The sequence below is a fragment of the Octopus sinensis genome, linkage group LG17, assembly GCF_006345805.1.
Source record: "Octopus sinensis linkage group LG17, ASM634580v1, whole genome shotgun sequence".
Classification (NCBI taxonomy): Eukaryota; Metazoa; Mollusca; class Cephalopoda; order Octopoda; family Octopodidae; genus Octopus; species Octopus sinensis.
In genome coordinates, this window is record NC_043013.1 from 52,978,426 (window position 1) to 52,995,925 (window position 17,500).

The following is a 17,500-nucleotide window of genomic DNA, read 5'->3' on the forward strand; positions in this document are numbered from 1 at the left end:
ATATATAATATATATAATAGTATATATATATATATACAAGTAATAAGAGAGAGACGACATGTGTCACTCTAACGCTAAATATATCCGCAAGGGAATCGACCACTAAAGAATTATTTAGTCGTGGATTCCGTTGCGGATCTATTTCTAGCGTTAGAGTGACTCCATGTGGTCTCTCTCTTATTACTTGTATTAATAATTTTTTACGCTAGGCCACTTGGTGTTTTAAATTGATGTTATTAATTAATATTCAATTTTTTCACCCTTATTGTGATTTATATATATATAATATATATATATATATTTATATATATATATATATATATATATATATATATGTATGTGCGTGTTTGCGTGTCTGTGTTTTGTCCCCAAAACATCGCTTGATAACCGATTCTGGTGTGTTTACGTCCCCGTAAATTAGCAGTTCGGCAAAAAAGTGACCGATAAAATAGTACTGGCTTACAAAAAATAAGTCCTGGGGTCACATGACTGAAACAAGTAAAAGAGTAGGAAAGAGTAAAAAAGAGTAGATATATAGGAGATTTACAAAAAACAAAGGACGAAGACGGAGGTGTATATTATATATATATATATATATATATATATATATATATATATATATATATATATATGTATGTATGTATGTATATATATGTATATAAATATTTATATATATATATATATTATATATATATATATATAGTGAGAATTTACAAAAAACAAAGGATAAAGACGAAGGTGTATATATATATTACTTTCACTCCTACACTGATTAACAAACACCAACTCCACCTGAATCCTATATACAGAATCGCCAAACCTCAAACATTCAGATCTGTTTGACAACGAATGTGAAAAAGTTCTCCAGTAAAGTTAACAAGGAATGTTTTGAAAATTTTCCGGCCCAAGTTAACAAAGCACTTACTAGATCTACGAATTAAAGTATAACATTAATATTACTAATACAATTTTAAATAATAAATTAAACTGATCAGAACTACCAGTGAAGTTATTCGCTTCCATTATTCATATACGAGTGACGTTCAATAAGTAATGCCCCTGAACCACTTGCAGTTGTTTGAGTTAGCTAAAATTTTGCATGTGCAATTATTTATCTCACTATAGATTAAGTGACAAATTACACCTCTGAACTAATTGTAGTTTCTGATTTACAGGTGTTTGAACTGAGTCAAGTGTGAAATGGTGCCTGTTGAGTGTCGAGCAGTTATCCGGTTTTTGTATTTGAAAGGACGCTCATCACGAGAGACTTTTGATCAAATGAAAGTGACTTATGGTGATGAAGCCCCATCATATGACCTTGTAAAACGCTGGCACCGTGAATTCAAACATGGTCGGAACTCTGTGGAAACAGCTCCCAGATCTGGTCGCCCCCTTCTGCCATTGATGAGGCATATATCCGTCAAGTTGAGGATACCATTTTGGAAGATCGATGCATAACTATTCGCCAAATAGCCCATGAGGTCAAGATTAGTACCGGGTCTGTGGAAACTATCATTCATGACCATTTGTATATGCAAAAGGTGTCTGCCAGATGGATTCCCAGGTTGCTCACACTTTTCCAGAAGCAAGAACGCGTCAGGTGCTCGGGGATGAATTTGGAGATGTGCCAAGAAGATGAATCAAAATCTTTCAAAAGACTGATTACACAGGATGAAACCTGGGTTCATCACAATGATCCAGATAACAAAGCCCAGTCAATGCAGTGGAAACACCGTGACTCACCTCCTCCAAAGAAAGCAAGGGTGCAGCCCTCTGCTGGCAAGGTCATGGTCACAGTCTTCTGGGACCAGGACAGAGAAGTGATGACAGATTTCCTGGCAAAGGATACCACAATTACAGAAGCCTACTATGCTTCACTTTTGGGGAAATTAAGAGAAGCTATGAAAATCAAGAGGCGGGGCAAGATCAGCGAAGGCATCCTCCTCCTGCAGGACAACGCTCCGGTCCACAACTCGCGTATCACCAGATCAGAAGCACAGACATGCAGCTATGAAGTCCTCCCCCACCCCCTACTCTCCTGATATTGCACCCTCTGATTTTCACCTCTTCCCAGCCATGAAGTTGTTTTTGAACGGAAAGCGTTTCCCAGATGATGCAGCCTTTATTTCTGAAGTCATGTCGTAGTTGGAGGACCAAGCTGGGGGTCTTCCACAAAAACGGTCTCCAGAGCTGCATCGAACAATGGGAGAAATGAGTAACTCTGGGTGGTTCCTATGTAGAAAAAGACTAATAACTGTGCCAAGTTTCGCTGCTCTGCTGCTATGGGAAGTGGGCCAGGGGAATTACTTATTGAACGCCCCTCGTATATATATAGATAGGACGCCATGATATATCGTTAGCTCCAACACGAATTTTTCTCTCCTTGTTTCTCTCCTTGTTTTTTTCTGTGTATCTTTCTATCGAATAGTGTAGGCTGGAAACGTAAAAGACTTGTTCTATTTCTATTCCTGAGCGCCATACTAATACATTTGTTTGTTTGTACTCCACCTGCCTTCGTCTTTTGTTTATGTTCGTAAACCTTCGCGGTATTATATATATATATATATATATATATATGTATGTATATATAGATATATATATATATATATATATATATATATATATATATATATATATATATTATATATGTATATATATATATATACATATATATATGCATATATATACATGCATACATACATACATATATATATATATATATATATATATATGTGTGTGTGTGTGTGTGTGTGTGTGTGTGTGTATTTATATATACACATAGATAGATAGATAGTTAGATAGATAGATAGATAGATACATACATACATACATATATATATATATATAGATATATATATATATACATATATATATGCATATATATACATACATACATACATACATACAAGGTGGCTGCCTCCTCGTTATCGAGTATGGTCATTGCACGAAGCTTAATCAATGTTGTTATCGTGCAATGCCTGTGCAAGAAGATCTTTTTAAAGTGCGGAAAGGCTCTGCACTGAGTCAATCCCACTCACTAAGCAACAGCAACCATTATCCGAAAAGAAGAACATGTCAACATCATCGGTAACCACTGACTTGCAAGTTTTATGTCGGAGTTATCCCAGTTACCTGTATTGCCTTCTCCTAAAGGATGCCCTAACAAAGAGTCGGAGTCCTTCACTCCCAATGGTTTAACCGCGCGATCAGGTATTCAGTCCTATTATTTCTATGTCCCTGCGCATGATACAGCCTTAAGACATTTATTGGATGGCCGTTAACTCTCAAGAATTCCTCCGCCCTTTGACAGGTTTTCTTTTTCCTCCCACTTGGTGGGGTTGCCGGTTTAGTCGCCGACGACCCGACCACGCAATAGGTTGTACTGTGTTACATGTTACCAGTAGCACTCGAAAGTGACCTGACATATACATACATACATACATACATACATACATACATACATACATGCATGCATGAATACATAAATACATATAAATGCATAATTGGCTGTGTGGTAAGATCATATGGTTCCGGGTTCAGTCCCACTGCATGGCACCCTGGGCAAGTATCCTATAGCCTCGGGCGACCAAAGCCTTGTGAGTGGAATTGGTAGACGGAAACTGAAAGAAGTCCGTTGTACGTTTCGTGACGTCCTGTCCCCACATATGCATATATATACGTATAATGTATGTACATATATGCATGTATATATGTGTATATATATACACACACACTCATATATATATATATATATATATATATATATATATATATATATATATATATGTACGTATGTATATGTATAAGTATATGTATATGTGTGCACGTGTACATATACATATAATATTCTTGTGTTCTTTCATTTTGTTACTTGTTTCAGAAATGTGACTGCAGCCAAGCTGGAGCACTACCTTCAGGAGTTTTAGTCGAAGAAATCGACCCCAAGACTTATTCATTGTTGAACCGCTATGTTACGGGGATGTAATCACACCAACACCTGTTCTCAAGCGATGCTGGAGACGACACAGACACAAGCACACAAATATATGTGTTTATATATATATATATATATATACGACGGGCTTGTTTCGGTTTCCGTCTACCAAATCCACTCACAAGGCTTAGGTCGACCGGAGGCTATAGTAGTTGACACTTGCTCAAGATACCACGCAGTGAGACTGAAATCAGAACCTTGTGTTTGGAGAACAAGCTTCTTTCCATACACTTATGCCTGTGTGTATATATACTGTTGTATCTGGAGTGATTGACACCCCTGGGGATTGGAAGAATGGACTAGCCGAACTCTTATAACGAATAGCGAGGAGAGGGGACAGAAGCACTGATATGCGCAGCTCAAGAACAAGCGTTAAGGACCAACTATGTGAAGTGCAGAATAGACAACACACGACACCGACAAATGCAGAATGTGTGCTGAGAAGAGTGAAGTAGTATGGCACATCGTTAGTGAATGCCCGCAATTTGCTCAACGTGAATACAAAAGACGCCTTGACAATGTGGCAAGAATGAACCACTGGGAGCTCTGTGGATAAAACGACATACAAAGAGCAAAGACGTGTTATTAACAAACCCCAGAAGCGGTCACCGAAAATGAGAATTGCAAAGTCCTCTGGGATGCAATGATCCATGTGATCACCCGACCAGATATCGGAAACTGGACGTTGTTGTGGTGAATAATAAAAGAAAGAACATGTATGATAATCGGCATAGGATGCCCCGGTGACAACAGGATCAATGTGAAAGAAGAAGAAAGAATAAACAACTCTTACGATTTGAAGTGGGAAATAAGAAGGTTGTGTTCAATGAAGAGAGTAGACGTGATTCCAATAGTAATTGGTGCACTTGGAAGTATCAGCACTCAACTACCAGCATGGCTGAAAATGTTTGGTGGAAGTGTGGAGATAGAACACCTACAAAAGTCAGCATTGCTTGGAACTGCAGGAATTTTTACAGGGTTCTTGAAGCATGACCTGTAAACAAGTGTCACCTTAGTCTGCTAGCTGTGGACAGTTGACACTTCCCATCATACACAGCAAAATAAACTGTGAGATTTCATCACATAATAATAATAATAATAATATAATAATAATAATAATATAATAAAATAATAATAATAATAATAATATAATATAATATAATAATAATAAAATAATAATAATAATAATAATGATGATGATGATGATGATGATGATGATGATGATGATGATGATGACGATGATGATACTGACAGGATCTAGGATGCATCACCCAAAATCTGACATAGAAAGACTATATATACAACGTATAGAGGCCTTATACAGTTGGAAAACTACTATAAAATAACCACCATAGGACTGCAAAAATACCTACTTCAGAAGGAAGGAAAACTGATCCAGATAGCAGCAAAACACGAGCAAAACAAAAAACTGTTCTCAGTATTTAAGGAAGCTGATAAATACAAATAAGAAATCATACCACCTAATAAACACAAAGAAGAAGAAGATGATGAAGAAACAACAAAAGCTATAAAAAAAATGAAATCCAAACTAAAAATAGAACAGCAACGAGCCATGATAAAACGATGGCACGAAAAGCCCCTTCATGGTAAATACTGCACTAAACTAAACGCAAAAGAAATAGACAAAGAAAAATCCCAGCAATGGTTGAGAAGCTCAGGACTCAAAGCAGAAACAGAGGGATTTTAATTGCAGCACAAGACCAAAGCCTCCCCACCAGAAATTACCAAAAACATGTAATGAAAAGAAATATTACAAGTAACTGCAGATTATGTGGAGATGGACAAGAAACAATAAATCATATTATCTCTAGCTGCCCAGTCCTGGCTAAGAAGGAATATATTCACAGACATGACAGAGTTGGAACCTACATACATTGGAAGCTATGCCAACATTATGGAATAACAACAGAAAAACGATGGTATAGGCACACACCAGAAAAGGTCACAGAAAACGAGAAAGCAACCATACTCTGGGATATGCCGATACACACAGATAGAGAAATTAAGGCCAACAGACCAGATATAGTTGTCAGAGATCATGAAGAAAAAAATGCTTTCTAATTGATGTATCAATACCGGCAGATGACAACGTGTCTCTAAAAGAAATGGAGAAACTCTCAAAATACAAAGACCTGGAAATAGAGGTAACTAGAATGTGGAACCTGAAAACAGAACAATTCCTATCATAGTAGGTGCATTAGGCATGATAAAAAAAATATTCAGACAAATACATAACAAAAACACCAGGACTTACAAACACATATAACATACAGAAAATTTCACAACTAGGCACTGCACACATCCTACGCAGAACACTTTCCATACAATAACCATCAGAGCATCACAACAAATCACAGCACATACCCAAGGCACACAGAGCTGCGCTCGGTAGTGAAGTGAAAGCACGCTATAAAAATAAAACTACTGAATAATAATAATAATAATAATAATAATAATAATAATAATAATAATAATAATAATAATAATAATAATAATCAAACAAAAGGTATCTGCCAAAGCTGCCCGCATAGCGAGGTATGAAAAGTGTGTTAGATTTCTCAAATACAACAACATGTTCAAAAATAACACCAAGAATTTTTACAGGAAGATAGGAAAAACAGCGTTTACTGCAAGGTCTGTACCATGAAAAGAAGAAGTGCAGGGATTTTGGAATAAAATCTGGGCAGAAGACAAAACACACAACGAAAAGGCCCCCTGGATTGACAGAATATCTACAGAACTGGACCCCTTAGGATAGCAAAAGTGGGAGGGTGTCAAGGTAGAGGATATAAGATCTGCTCTCAGGAAGTCAAGCAAATGGAAGTCTCCAGGAAAGTCTCCCATGGAAGTCTCCCATAACCTGCTTAACAACTATGTACAAAACGCTAACATCTGTCCTGACGGAATATACCTATAGTTTTTTAACAGACAACAGCATATTCCCTAATGAACAGAAAGGATGTAAACGTGGATCCTACGGCTGTAAAGACCAACTACTCATCAATAAGATGATCTTAGAAGATTGTCACAAACGACACAAAAACTTATCAATAGCCTCGATAGACTATAAAAAGGCTTTTGATAGCCTACCACATAGCTGGATTAGGAAATGCCTGGAAATGTATAAGATAGCACCTACTCTGCGAAACTTCTTGACTGTAAGTATGAGATCATGGAGAACCACACTAACTCTGAACAGTGACAATGAATCCCTAAATGCTGGTGATGTAAAAATTTCGTGTGGCATTTTCCAGGGTGACTCACTGTCACCTCTCCTCTTTTGTTTATCCTTAATACCTCTCTCAAAGCTGCTCAATGATGCGTAGTACGGGTATAAAATGTTTGATAAAAATATAAATCATCTCATTTACGTGGATGATTTAAAGCTTTTTGCAAAAAATGACCAACAACTCAAGGGCTTGCTAGGGATAGTCAAACAATTCAGTGACGACATCAGAATGCAATTCGGCCTCGATAAATGTGCAAAAGCTACCTTTATCAAAGGAAAATTGACAGAAATATCTAACGTTAACCTTGACCAGCAGAATGCCATAAAAGAACTAGACCCAGCGGAGAGCTACAAGTACCTAGGGGTAATTGAAGGGAACGGAATAAGGCATTCAGAGATGAAGGAAAGGATCAGGAGAGAATGCTATCGAAGAGTGAGAGCAATACTCAAGACAGAGCTCAAGAATGCAAGAAAGAGGATCGAAGCGATCAATGCATTAGCTATACAAGTCGTGACTTACAGTTTCAATATTGTTAACTGGTCAATTACTGAAATATGTCAGTTCGACAGAAAAATAAGGAAACCGTTGACAATGCATAGAATGCACCACCCTAAGGCAGATACAGAACGACTCTATCTGCCAAGAAAAGAGGGAGGCCATGGTCTTTTACAATTGGCAATAACAATGAAGATTGCTACAATTGGCCTAGACACCTACCTGAAAAACTCTGAGGACTGGATGTTAAAACTTGTCTCAAAACATGAAAACAAGAAAGCATCATACTCAGTCACAAAACAGGCAACGGAATATCTAAGTGAATTCCGAATACAACCAATTTCGGAATTAGAGATAGACATACAAGAAACAAGCACAGAAAAAGCTAAGCGCATGAAAACCCGTGCCAAAACTGCGGCCTTAGTTATTCTGAATAATAAATGGCAAGAAAAACCTCTCTATGGCAAATACCCAAAGAGAGGGAATAATGCAGATATTAACAAAGCCCTGACCCATCAATGGCTAATGGCCTCTGGCTTAAAATCTGAAACAGAGTGGTTTATCATAGGAGCTCAAGATCAATGCCTACCAACAAGAAACTACCAGGCCAAAATATTAAAGAACGGCAGTAGCCCAACATGTCGTGTATGCCGACAACAAGATGAAACCATTGATCATGTTGTCTCCAAATGCAGTCTTCTAGCGCCTACAGAGTACCTCAACAGGCATGATAGAGCTGCACAATATATTCACTGGGTAATTTGCAAAAACCTGGATTTGCCCCATGAAAAAAACTGGTGGGAACACAATCCACCTCCAGTGCTTGAAAATGACCACATCTCACTCCTCTGGAACTTCACCATTCAAACTGACAGGAAGACAGATGCAAATAGGCCAGACATCATATTGAAAGACTTCAGACAAAGAACATGCCTCCTCATTGATATGACTGTCCAATCGATATAAACGTATCTGTCAAGACCTACCAAAAATTGAGCAAATATAAAGATCTTGAAATAGAAATCAGCAAAATGTGGAAGCTGAAGACTAAAACAATACCTGTTGTCATAGGTGCCCTGGGAATGATAGCGAAAGGTACTAATTGCTACCTAACTCAGATACCAGGAAACCCCAAAATGGCAGAAATTCAAAAGATAGTGCTCATGGGAACTGCTCATATCCTACGCAAAATACTCTCTATGTAATCCCAAGGTTTAAAACAAACTTTTTAAAAATTAATTTATTTATTTATTTTATTTTATTTTATTTTTTTATTTTTATTTTTTTTTAAATTTTATTTTTATGTATTAGACATTCACTAGTACAACACAAAAAAAAAGCCCAAATATATGGCACAGAACTTCCAACCTGTTGTCTCTTGAGGTCTCTGGGTGAGACTTGGAGCCAACTTGTACAGACATAAAGCAAAAGTCAAACATAGAATAATAATAATAATAATAATAATAATAATAATAATAATAATAATAATATAATAATAATAATAATAATTTCAGAATTAGACATACAAGAAACAAGCACAGAAAAAGCTAAACGCATGAAAACCCGTGCTAAAACTGCTGGCTTAGATATTCTCAATGGCAAATAACCAAAGAGAGCGAATAATGCAGATGTTGACAAAGCCCTGACCCATCAATGGCTAATTGCCTGTGGCTTAAAATCTGAAACGGAAGGAACTACCAGGCCAACATATTAAAGAACGTCAGTAGCCCAACATGTCGTGTATATCAACAACAAAATGAAACCATTGATCATGTTGTCTCCAAGTGCAGTCTTCTTGTGCCTACAGAGTACCTCAACAGGCATGATAGAGCTGCACAATATATTCACTGAGTAATTTGCAAAAGCCTGGACTTGCCGCATGAAAAAAACTGGTGGGAACACAATCCACCTCCAGTGCTTGAAAATGACCACATCTCACTCCTCTGGAACTTCCCCATTCAAACTGACAGAAAGATAGATGCAAATAGGCCAGACATCATATTGAAAGACTTCAAACAAAGAACATGCCTCCTCATTGATATGACTGTCCCAATCGATATAAATGTATCTATCAAGACCTACCAGAAACTGAGGAATAGAAATCAGCAAAATGTGGAACCTGAAGACTAAAACAATACCTGTTGTCATAGGTGCCCTGGGAATGATAGCAAAAGGGGCTGATCGCTAACTAACTCAGATACCAGGAAACCTCAAAATGGCAGAAATTCAAAAGATAGTGCTCATGGGAACTGCTCATATCCTAGGCAAAATACTTTCTATGTAATCTCAAGTTTTAAAACAAACATACTTTTCTTTTTCTTTTTTTTGACATTCACTAGTACAACACTAAATACAAAACCAAATATATGGCACACTAGGCATAACAACATCCCGAACTTCCAACCTGTTGTCTTATGAGGTCTCTGGGTGAGACTTGGAGCCAACTTGTACAAATATAAAGCAAAAGTGAAGCATAGAATATTAATAATAATAATGATAATAATAATAATAATAATAATAATAATGATGATGATGATGATGATGATGATGATGATTATGATGATGATGATGATGTTGATGATGATGATGATGACGATGACGATGATGATGATGATAAGATGATAAACTGACGTACATCCCCTTTTCTTTCCATATTTCTTCGGCTTCACCTTTCCTCTTGTATTCAGATTTTTCTTTGCAATATCCAATTCTTATCCAATTCGACGTTTTACTCTTTTACCAGCAATGGTTCCAAAGCCTTCTTTATGTTCCAAGCTACCCCGTTCTCTTCTTCTCTTACTCATATTTCACAATTAACGAGTCGTCTCCCTTTCTTTCTTGAGTTAAATAATTTGTGAACATTCGTCTTCCGGGGAAAGGACCCGTCTATTGTAAGTAAATTCTTTCCTTAGCTCTCCAGACATTACAATGCGTCGACTGTTCACTCAACCAAACTGGCATCACATCTTAACAGAGATACACTGCTCAAGTATTAAACACCTCATATTTATTTCTATCATTCTACTTTGATTATAGAATCAATCTCTCTCCTAAAGTATTCTTCTGTAAACGTAATTTTCATTTCCTCTTGCATCAATTTATTCATTTCTAAAATTCCCAGATATTTGCGGCTTTTATCATCAATTTGCTTCATGATCTCTCCTAAACATATTATTATTCTGCCTCAGTGTTTAATCTTGAGAAGGAGCTCGTCGCTAAATTCCATTCAGATGACCAAACTAAAGCCATGCACTTTGTCCACAAACGAACTAATTTCGGATTCATCATTTCCGTATACTTTCAGATCATCCATGAATAGTAGATGATTGACCCTATCCTGTTGCTCCTTAAACTTATACCTTGCTTTAGTGCTTCTCAAAATCATAGCCAGAGACACCATACACAATACACTGTACAGAAATTTTACAGGGACACAGAAGCCGAAACGTATTTGGAGAAGAGAAAGCAGAGTCTTTAATTTGCGCAGTAAAAGTGGAAGCCCAGTGGACAAATTATACTAAACACATCTGACAGAAAAATATGATTAAGAAAAATATGATTAAAAATAGGAGAATGTGTGTCGCATATCAGCAGCCGATGCACGAAGCTGATACAGAGGGAATACAAGCGATGCCATGATAATATGGTTCATTGAGTGTTATGTGGAAAATATGGTCATGAAAGAGCAAACCTGTTGTATGAGCACAAAATAAGAGGTGAAGTAGAGAATGACTTCACCAACATTTTATGGAAATTTATAGTACAATGTGACCGTGAAATTCAACACCGCAAACCTGGTATTATGGTGAGGAACAATGTCAACAAACAGTGTTTAATTCTAGATGTGGCTTGTCCAGCTCATAATAAAGTTTCTGACAAATAATTGAAGAAGTCTGAGAGATATGGATTAGCAGCATGAGAGATAAGAGATTTGTAGGCCATGGAAAAGGTTGCGGTGGTCCAAGTTGTTGTCGAGGTGCTTGGTACTTTGGGCACCAGAAATGAAACAACTTAGGAAAAAGTTCCGGGTGGGAACTTAGAAACAAAAACACAAAACAATATTCCTTGGAACCGCTAGAATACATAGAAAAATGCTTGAAATTAAACGTGCCAACTCATTTCACATTACATCGCCTAAATCAAATGCTGTGCGAAAAGTAGAATAATAACGGGTTTCAAATTTTGGCACAAGGCGAGCATGTTCGGGGTTATAAATTAAGTACCAGTGGAGTACTGGTGTCGATGTGATCGACTAGTCCCATCCCCGAAATTTCACGCCTTGTGCTTATAGTAGAAAATATTTTTTATTACTACTACTACTACTACTACTACTACTACTACTACTGCTATTACTACTACTATTATTATTGCCTTTGCACATCTTCTAACGCTGGAGATATACTACGGTGTCAGCTGTTCACTACCAGTGAACTGAGGTAACGCCTCTTATTTTTCTAGCACTTTCCAGAATATTCGAGCGGTTCCAAACAGTGCAGTTTTCTACAAGTGCTCCACCCTTATTGCAACCCCTATTTGTTCAACGTGCTTCCCGACATTTTTACTCACTGATCCCAGGGCTCCGACAATTATTGGTACTACTGCTACCTTTTTTCATCGACCACAACTGCTTAACTTCCCAAGCTAACCTGTCATATCTCTCGACTTTCCTTTCTTCCTTACCGCATATCTTGTTTTCAGCTGAGCATGCTATGTCTATGATCCAGCATAGTTTGTTTTCTTTCTCAGCTAAGACTATGTCTGGCTTCCTATTCTCTATCACATGGTCGCACTGAATCATAAAATCCCATAGAATCTTTGCATTTCTATTTTGGATGACGCCTTCAGGTTTGTGGTCGTACCGATTTTTTGCTCTGTCAAGTCCACACTTGTTGCAAAGTGTCCAGTGGACAAGCCTGGCTATATTGTCGTGCATTATTATTATTATTATTATTATTATTATTATTATCATTATCATTATTATTATTATTATTATTATTATTATTGTTGTTGTTGTTGTTGTTGCTGTTGCTATTGGTGGTGGCGGTGGTGGCATCATCATCATCATCATCATCATCATCATTATCATCCTCATCCTCATCATTATCATAAATACTAGAAGTAGTACTGATAGTAGCAGTAGCAGCAGCAGTGACAGTAGTAGCAGTACAACTTGTAATAGTAGTGGTATAAGTATCGTAATTTTTTTTCTGTCAGTTAAGCATTAATTACAACTTAACCATTATTGCGAAGCAATCTCATATCGCTTGAGCCTCTCAAGAGGAAAGGATAATGGAAGAGTGCATCATTAATATCTTTCGAATTGGGTATGTAATTAGCGCTGACTAAACAATTATCTAACAAAATAAATACATGCATTATGCATTAAAGACGCTAATTAACCGTAAATTTAATGAAGCTAACCCTAGAACTAATCGTCAGTATCCGAAAGCCAGCCAAACGTTTCTTCTTCGTTTATATAATATTAAATGGATGAGAAGTAAATATTAACTGGATAGTACGCTAGTCTCTCGAAGTTTATAATACCAACTGCATAAACTGAATTTATTCACACTAGACGATGAGATAAACGTGAAAACCATAACGCCTTAACACGAATGGTCGTTTGAGGGAAGCTTTGTTGACAAAATTAGGAATGTAAACCCTGGCTAAGATTGGTTGAATTGTTAGAACATCGGACGAATTGTTTTGCGATTCGTTTCGATTTTTTTTTTAGTTCGAGGGATTCAAATTCCACAGTAGTGTTACTTGTCCCCACCCAGGGTCAATAAAAAACGTACCTTTTACATACTGCGTTTAATGATATTAATTAACCAACTTTGTTCAGTGTCAAGATTTATGTCAAAGCTGGAAACAATCGCATAATAAAGACATGTTCTGTTTTACAGTCTTATGAGAACTACGGTTAAATCAGTTATTTTTACCCCTAAGAGGAACCCGAGAACATCTCGATCAGTTTCGGATGGTTACTGCAAACTAATCACGTTCTCTCTTGGCTTCCAATATTTTCTTTGAAAGTTTTCGAATTCACTATTTCAAGGTAAATGCAAAGTTTGACACTGGCTGGAAAAGCCATGTATGTATGTATGCATGTAATACGGGGGTGCTGTAAATCTAAACCGAAAAGTAAAAAAAATTATTAAACATTAAATAACCTCGTGTCTTTTGGCCTACTCTGTATATGCATGTGCGTATATGTAAATATAAATCTATGTTCATAGTATTGAACATTATTTTGAAGCAAAGATGCATATACTTTCTGAAACATACTAAAATTATGAATACAAGGGAACCGATGATGTCTGAATTGTGATGATCTGATTATTTTCGGTCTTTCTCGATATTTATCGAACTTTAATTAAAATTTTGGTATCATCTCTGGAATGGGAATTTTAGAAAATAATCTACGTTTATATCTGTAATGTTCTTGCCAAGAGAATGACTGAATCTAAAGCCTTATATATATTATGCGTTTTCCAATCACAGCATGGTACAAACATATTAACCTTTCGAGTACAGATAACTCCACTAAAGCTTCTTTTTTTCGGTGGGCGGGGATTCAATATTTTCATTGCGATTCTACTGTAAATAGAAGTTTTACATAATTTAATAAAGATAGGAACAGGTTGTAGGAAGATTATTAAAATAATAACGCAAGGGACCCGTTATAGTTTAAAGAGAAATAAAATCAAGGGTTTGAGATGTATATTTGTATATATGCTTATTACATCTGCCGTTGGCCATGTTGAAGTTACAGGGCTGTAGTAAAACCGAAGCTGCAGCATAAAACTCTTGCAAGCTTACAAGTAGTGACATTGATCACGGAGTCACGTGTTTACAAAACGGAACTCTTAACCATAAAATTATAATCCTTGTATTTGCGTCTATATTCATGCATTTGAATGTGCGCCAGCTTTAATAGCTTAACACATACACTCACATATAATTTGCCTTATCCTAAGAGCTTTCAACTAGTGTCAAATAAACTGCTCCAAATCGTTGTTAGAGTATCCGCATAAGTGAAAAGAAGACCGGATAGTTTGCAAGCGGATCGAACAGTATAAGTTATAAGAATGAATTAAAAGCACATAGTAATATTTTGAAATCATGTGATACGTCGGTTGCTGGTTTGCGTAATATATAATAGAAAATGCATGCACTACGTAAACTGTAAACCTTCATCAGTTAACGCATAACAGGGGAAGGTTTACGCAATGAAAGCCTCTCCTCTTATATATTATGCAAACCCGAAGCGTACGTATTGAATGACTTCAAACTATTGCTATCTTGTTTGACTTCATTATTACAGCGATATACGTATTAGGTCGTCAGTATGAAATTTTTAGTAAGGTACATGGTAAACTTTGACAGCTGCTCATTTTCGCCATTATTATATTTTGAGAATCTTTATTTTTAGTTAAAAAGCAGATACATTCATTTCTTTATTCTAACTCATTTTGAGCTTTATAAAATATTTATAAGTCGTTTTTTGCTATTTTTGTTTAGAGATGGATAAGTAGGAAATTCGTACAGTTTTGAAATATGAGTTCTTTCTTGGAAATACAGCAAACCCACACAGCTCAGAATATTAATGAAGTATTTCATTCTAATGTTATTACACAGCAGACAGTATCAAATTGGTTGGCAATATTTCGTTCTGTAACTTTCGCTTCACAGATGAGCAACGCGGTCGACCAGAAACAGCATGAAAACAATATTGACTCACCTAGTTCAAATCAGTAAAGTGAAAAAGTTGGATAAGTGGTTTCCACATGAACTCAATGAAAATCAGAAACAGCAACTTTTGGAAGCCTGCATTATGCTACTTTCTCGTCACAAAAGTGAATCATTTTTTAATCAAATTGTAACATGTAATAATAAATGGATCCAATACAACAACCGCACACGTTCTGCACAATGGTTGAGCAAAGACGAGCCACCAAAGCACAGTCCAAAAGCAAAATTCGTCAAAAGAATCTGATGGTGTGTGTTTGGTGGTCTAGCGCTGTTGTGATCCATTATGATTTCATTAAACCTGGCTCATCAATCACGGCCGAAGTATACTGCAGCCAACTGGACCAAATGATGCAGACACATAGGAAAAAAACCCAGCTTAGATTAGTCAACAGATCCACTTCTATTTTATTGCAAGACAATGCCAGACCATACATCACAAAAGTGACATTGGCGAAACTACAGCAGTTGGAGTTGGAGTTGGAAGTTCTCAATCATCCATCATACTCACCCGATCTTGCCCCCACTGGCTACCACTTTGGATAACTTTTTGATGGGAAAAATTTTAATTCCGACGATACTGTAAAAGAGGCCTTCTAAGATTTTATTGACTTTAGATTGCTAGGATTTTACAGTTCCCGGCTGGACAAGCTTCCGTTGAAATGGGCAAAAGTGTATTGACAATATGGGTGCATACTTTGATGAATAAAACTATTCCTTGTATTTATAAAACATTTATAAAATTTTTTCCTTTCTAAAAATTTCATACTTGATGACCTAATATCTATGTTTTGTATTTTTGTACGTATATATGTGTATATATATATATATAGGCGCAGGAGTGGCTGTGTGGTAAGTAGCTTGTTTACCAACCACATGGTTCCGGGTTCAGACCCACTGCGTGGCACCTTGGGCAAGTGTCTTCTACTATAGCCTCGGGCCGACCAAAGCCTTGTAAGTGGATTTGGTAGACGGAAACTGAAAGAAGCCCGTCGTATATATGTATATATATATGCGTGTGTGTGTTTGTGTGTCTGTGTTTGTCCCCCTAGCATTGCTTGACAACCGATGCTGGTGTATTTATGTCCCCGTTACTTAGCGGTTCGGCATAAGAGACCGATAGAATAAGTACTGGGCTTACAAAAGAATAAGTCTCGGGGTCGAGTTGCTCGATTAAAGGCGGTGCTCCAGCATGGTCGTAGTCAAATGACTGAAACAAGTATAAGAGTAAAAGAGTAAAAGAGTAAAAAGAGTATATACATATGTATAAATTTCTATGTGTATATATACATATGTATACATTTCTATGCGTGTATACATATATATATATATATATAAGTATATATAAGTATAAATGTATATATATATATATGTATAAGTATGAATATATGTATATATATATATATATATATATATATATAATATATATATAATATATATATATATATAGATAGATAGATAGATAGATAGATATATAATATATATATATGTATAAATATAGATAGATAGATAGAGACATACATCCAATTATATATATGTGTGTGTGTGTATGTGTGTGTGTAAATATATTTCGTATGAATGTATGAATAATATACATTCATATATACATTTATAAGCAAGCGTGCATTTAATGTATGTATCTGCGGGTACAGATATATAGAATTAGGTATAAATGCATCTATAAGCATTTTAGAAAGTTATTTCTATAAATGATTTCCCTGGTTCTATCTAAAAGCAATTTCAAATGCGTTACAAACAAACTGCACCAGAAGAAATAAACATCCACATGATAATATTCTTCTTTTATACTCTCAGTGTATCGTTTCGTAAGATTGTCTACGAAACAATGTCTCAGAATTATATATGACATAGATGATTCATCTAGAACCTAGTAAACAATACAAGACCTGAGGCATTGAGAAACGCATTTAATGGTATTATTTAATACATGGTTTTAATATATGTTGCGTGTGAGTGAATGTGTGCGGTCGGTTTGGGATGTACTTGG

The 17,500-nt window shown here is 36.2% G+C and overlaps 1 long non-coding RNA gene across 1 annotated transcript; it reads right to left on the bottom strand.

Moving 5' to 3' along the window:
- Positions 1-2,041: 2,041 nt before the first annotated feature.
- On the bottom strand, positions 2,042-15,418 carry LOC118766671. The gene is made up of 3 exons (XR_005002593.1): positions 15,334-15,418; positions 7,109-7,112; positions 2,042-2,051 (listed from the first exon to the last, which is right to left on the bottom strand). It is a non-coding gene; the product is annotated as an uncharacterized LOC118766671 (long non-coding RNA).
- Positions 15,419-17,500: the final 2,082 nt, after the last annotated feature.